Below are 4,932 nucleotides of genomic sequence, written 5' to 3' on the forward strand. Positions count from 1 at the left end.
TATTTTTGTTGTCGATACTTTCTTTCTTTGAAATTGTCATCATACCTTATTTCTTCTTGCATTTTTGTTCAGACATATTTTGAAAAATGATTTTCTTGAGCCGAAGGTCTTCTAAAAACAACCTATCTACCCCACAAAGGTAGGGGTAAGGTCTTCGTACGCCCCCACCCTCTCAGATCCCACTTATGGGATCACATTGAATATGCTAGTGTTGTATTAAATGATTGATTCCCGCGTGTTTGTTCACTTTCTTATTAAATGATAGCTTGTATATTTCAAAATTGTTGTACTTTCAAGTGCACAAGTCCATAATTAGTAAGTAGTGTAAGCTCATATGTCTTTTGAAAAAATATCTCATTAACAAAAATAAATGGAGTATATCATCATTTTGAGAGTCATAACCTTAAAAGCATATATTAACATAAGACTGTTTGTTTATTTGTGGAACAATTTAAAGTACATGGGTCCAATGTGATGCTAATACGAAGACATGAATCTAGTAAAGGGATTCAAGAGTACACGAATGATACATTTGAAATCTGAATTAACAAAATACGGTAATTTTAAACTCATTTATCTTTAAACTAAAAGTTCAAATCCTCTTCCAATAGGTGGCTCTGACCCTTTTGCTGTCCTATGGGCGGAAAAATGCTGATATAGTAAGCCGAACCGTATGTTTGTCTCTCTATGGATGTATGTTTGTCTCTCTATGGACGGATTGGTGTTTGCATAGTAGGCATATATCATATGCATGGATGTATGACATAGTAGCACTACTAAAAAAACAGGTTTTTTCGACCGCATAATTTCGACCTCACTTTTTGGTCGAAAACAAATCGACCACATGTGGTCGAAATTTTCAGAATTTAATTTTTTTTTTTTTTTTTTTTGGATTTCGACCTCATGAGGTCGAAAGTTATTTTTGTACAAATAATAAATGAGAAAAAACATTTTTCAAAATTAAATTATATAAATAAAATAACTAATAAAAAAAGAAGAAGCATATTTCGACCGCACGCGGTCGAAATAATGAACTTATAAAATTTAATATACTCCACTAAAAGCGCAATCGTGCAAATCTCATTCCCAACAACCAAAACCTAATTACATTAAAACTCCCACCCCCACCATACCCCTACCCCGGCGCCGACACTCCACCCCACCACACCCCTACCCCGCCGCCGACGCTCCATCCCCACCACGCCCCCTCCCCGCCACTGACGCCCCATCCCCACCACTGCGTGTCCTCCGTCGCCGCCATTGCTGTCCGCCGCCACTAAAGGTAAGTCATTTTTTTGCCATTTTTGTTCAATCTCATTTCTATCATTATTAGTTACATTACTTTGTAATTGTAGTTTAATTAGTAGATTACTTATATTTATTGTTAAAGTTTGCATTTGTAGCTATTTGTTAAAATTTTACTAAGTGTAAATTGAAATTTATTTGCTATTCTAGTAACAAGTTCCCCACTGTAAGTTTTTTTTTTGTTTTTATTTAGTTATTTTCTCTTTTCCCTAGAATATCCATGTGGGTTTCCTAGTTTGTCCCTCATTGCTTAAAGTTTGATGCCTAGATAACCAGGATTTTGGTTTTTATATGTGGGTTTAGCAGCTTTTTCTGTTCTTGTGATTCTTCTTATTTTTTTACTTTAGAATATGCTCTCTTTTTGCCTATTCGCCTATCGATGCTTTATCTAACCTATTCTTGAACGGTTGTCTTGGATTGTGGTTTCTTGGTATGTTCCATTCTTGCTCCCTCCCAGGTCACAAAAATGGAAGAAAAAGAAAAATTGCCTTAAGAAAGATGTAATGGTGACCTAATCAACCATGGCAAAAAAATAGAATTTTATGGCCAACTTGTGTGATTAAGGAGTATTTGATGAGTTTCTTTTCCTATCCGTCCTTTGATTATGGTTATAGGACAAGAGCATTACAATAGATTAAGGCCACCGAGCTACCGAGGGAGCGAGTATGTTTTTGTCCTAGCATTCTTCTTGGTTAGTCGTGCGAGCTATAAGAACATACTTAAAAAGGTGCGTTTGTTGAAACTATCAACTTTGTGAGTTTATGTCAAATGTCTTTAAGGTTGCTGACAGTCGATATTTGGTCAGTGGATTCCTGAGCTTCAGCATTATGCTCCTGCAATTCCGGTGGTATTAGCTGGCACAAAACTTGGTAAGTGCTTAACATGTTTCCTGATTTTGCAATTATAACAAATGCTGATTCTTGAATGTAAATGCTTGGGATGTACTTGCTAAAGTGCTAATATGTCTACTTATAAAAAAATAAATATAAAAGTTGAATGTGTTGATCGTCGCGTCGCCCTTTGTAGTTTTGGTAATACTCGTATTCAATAGCATACATAACATAAGGCGTTTGGATGATAGAGGTAAAAAGACATAAATAGAGTATTTTTTTTTATTAGCTTTGCGGTCACTATAACTCATAGTGAGATCTGGAAATGAAACGGAGGGAGTATTGCTATATAAGTCATGGTATATAAGCAAAGAAAGCATTGCACAAATCAATTATTTTACCGGCGCCTTGTCTTTGTGGCGCTTTCGATTATGGTGATGTTGATTGTGAGTGCATCTCCGGCTCCAAGCAATATTGCTAGCAAAATAAATAGTAGAAAGGTTTCCATCCTGCACATTAATGATGAAACTGTGGATTCAGGGATTGCTTAAAAATGAAACATAATGTTGGCATGATCAAGCATGCACATATAAGTAAAATATGGTCATAACTTAGAAAGATCACAGTTAGAACTAAATGAAAAGATCGCAGTTAGAACTGAATGTACAGAACTTAGATATATTAATTGCAGTTATTTCTAATGATTTCTCAAAAGCGTATCCATAGTTCATCTTTTATAGGTTGAAAAATAAAAAGCAACTTTCAAGCTAAATATGCAGCTCCGGTGTTTCAAGACTCTAGCTCTTTCTAGCTTTGAAGCCAAATTGCATTGGCATAAAAGATACATCTTTGCGACTCACTATACGGTGCGAATCATTTAGGCAAAAGGCTGCTTACATTTTATTTGACAAATAGGCAAGTGAAGTTAAAGTTTTGAAATATACACAGAAAAGATGAAGATTAATCTATCCTCCAGGCCGGAACCAATATGCAGATTATATCAAACAGTGACAGAAACAACTTTTTGAAAAATATGGTGGAAACTAATTTCACTGTAACGTCCAAATCCCGAGCCAAAACCAAGAGATGTAGTATTATCTGGCGTGGGATAGATTCAAAATATGTAAAAACATGGTGTTAACCGAAAGAAAAAATGCACAAGTTAGTACTCCTCACTTTGGTATTAAAGAGAATTCCTGTAACCTTGTTCTTCTTGGAAGGGGATTTAGAGGTGAATGAAACGGTCCGATTTCGGCTCTATTTGTAGTCAAGTAGACAAGTAATGCATGTGTCTATCTCCATCACTTATTTACTTATTTTCTTCTCTCTTTGAACAAATTCACATGGGTTACTCTTGCTATTTGGCAGTAGAAACTATTTTTTACCCATAATCTGCTTCTTTTATTGGAGGTGAATTAATCTCTCTTTACTTCTTTTATCTTCTTCAAACAATTCACATCATCACATGGGTTAGTCTTCAATCATTAATCGTTAGGTACATGGCCCATTAATGAAATTCTTTTGAAAAGGTCATCCTATGTACTGCTGCTATACATTAGAGGTTGATGTTTTTGGCAATGAAATCATGAACTGTTTATCCCACAAGGACCACTCTATGTAATGCTGCTAGTATTAATATACAAATAACATCTCTTGCATTGGACAGTTTCGTTGACAAGTAAAGAAAAGTTAAAAAAATGAAGAAGCTGATCCCGCATATCACCGCAACACTATCAACGCCAAATATGGTTTTCCTTCCTTCACTAACTTCAATAACCTTGTTGGCATGCTTCTTTTTTAATTTGTAGGTGCTACTTCTGAAGGGGCAGTGGATCCTAAGGAGTACCAAGAAATGAAGCAGAAAGTTACTCAACTAACAAGTACACTTAGTGCCACGGAGGCAAGGATGTTGCATATGCAGGCCCAAATAGACAGCTTACTCAATTCGGGCCCCTCTAATATTCCCCCGTGTCCCGGGGATGCTCGTAGGTCACAGCCCAGTCGACGACGTAGGTCACAGGCCAACGTAGTTCATGCTCTTGTTGATGAGGATAGTGGGGAGGAATCAGATCATGTCTCTAACACCCAATGTTGACTTTTTTGATTCGTATACTTTTGGATTGTAATATTGCTATGTTTTCTTGGATATGTATATGATATTTGATTATAGTTTTAATTCGAATTAGATGTACTTTTGAAGGTGAATTTGATTGTAGAATGTGTAGTTTATGATTGTAGAAGTACTTTGATGAATTGGACGTGTTGATGAATTGCATTGTTGATTTGGTCGATGAATGAGATTGGCAGGTGGGGGTCTTTGTAAAAAATTTGAATGTCGGAATTATATTTCCGGATTTTCGACCTCATACGAGGTCGAAATCCACTTAGATATTGATAATTTTCGACCTCATGAGGTCGAAATTGTACCAAATTTAAATTTCTACCGTACGAGGTCGAAAACGGGCAACATTTTGAATTTCAACCTCATGAGGTCGAAATCGGCAACAATATTGCTAAATTTCGACCTAAATACGGTAGAAATTACGAAAATAAATTTTTTATTATTTTTATATTCTATCATATTTCGACCACAAGAGGGTCGAGAAAACTTTAAATAATATTTATATAAAATAATATTTTCGACCGCATGCGGTCGAAATTCTATATTAAAATTTAAATAAAAAATAACTTTTTCGACCTCATGTGGTTGAAAACTTTATTTTCGTAATTTAGGTAGAAAATAATTTTCGACCGCGTGTGGTCGAAAATTTTGGTCGAAATTCACTGTTTTTTTTAG

At 35.5% G+C, this 4,932-nt stretch overlaps 1 long non-coding RNA gene across 1 annotated transcript; it reads left to right on the forward strand.

Annotated features, from left to right (window-relative positions):
• The first annotated feature begins 1,742 nt into the window (after positions 1 to 1,742).
• Positions 1,743 to 3,017, forward strand: LOC132054925 (uncharacterized). The gene is made up of 3 exons (XR_009414412.1): positions 1,743 to 2,032; positions 2,111 to 2,174; positions 2,862 to 3,017. It is a non-coding gene; the product is annotated as an uncharacterized LOC132054925 (long non-coding RNA).
• Positions 3,018 to 4,932: the final 1,915 nt, after the last annotated feature.

Source organism: Lycium ferocissimum, chromosome 4 (assembly GCF_029784015.1).
Source record: "Lycium ferocissimum isolate CSIRO_LF1 chromosome 4, AGI_CSIRO_Lferr_CH_V1, whole genome shotgun sequence".
Lineage (NCBI taxonomy): Eukaryota > Viridiplantae > Streptophyta > Magnoliopsida > Solanales > Solanaceae > Lycium > Lycium ferocissimum.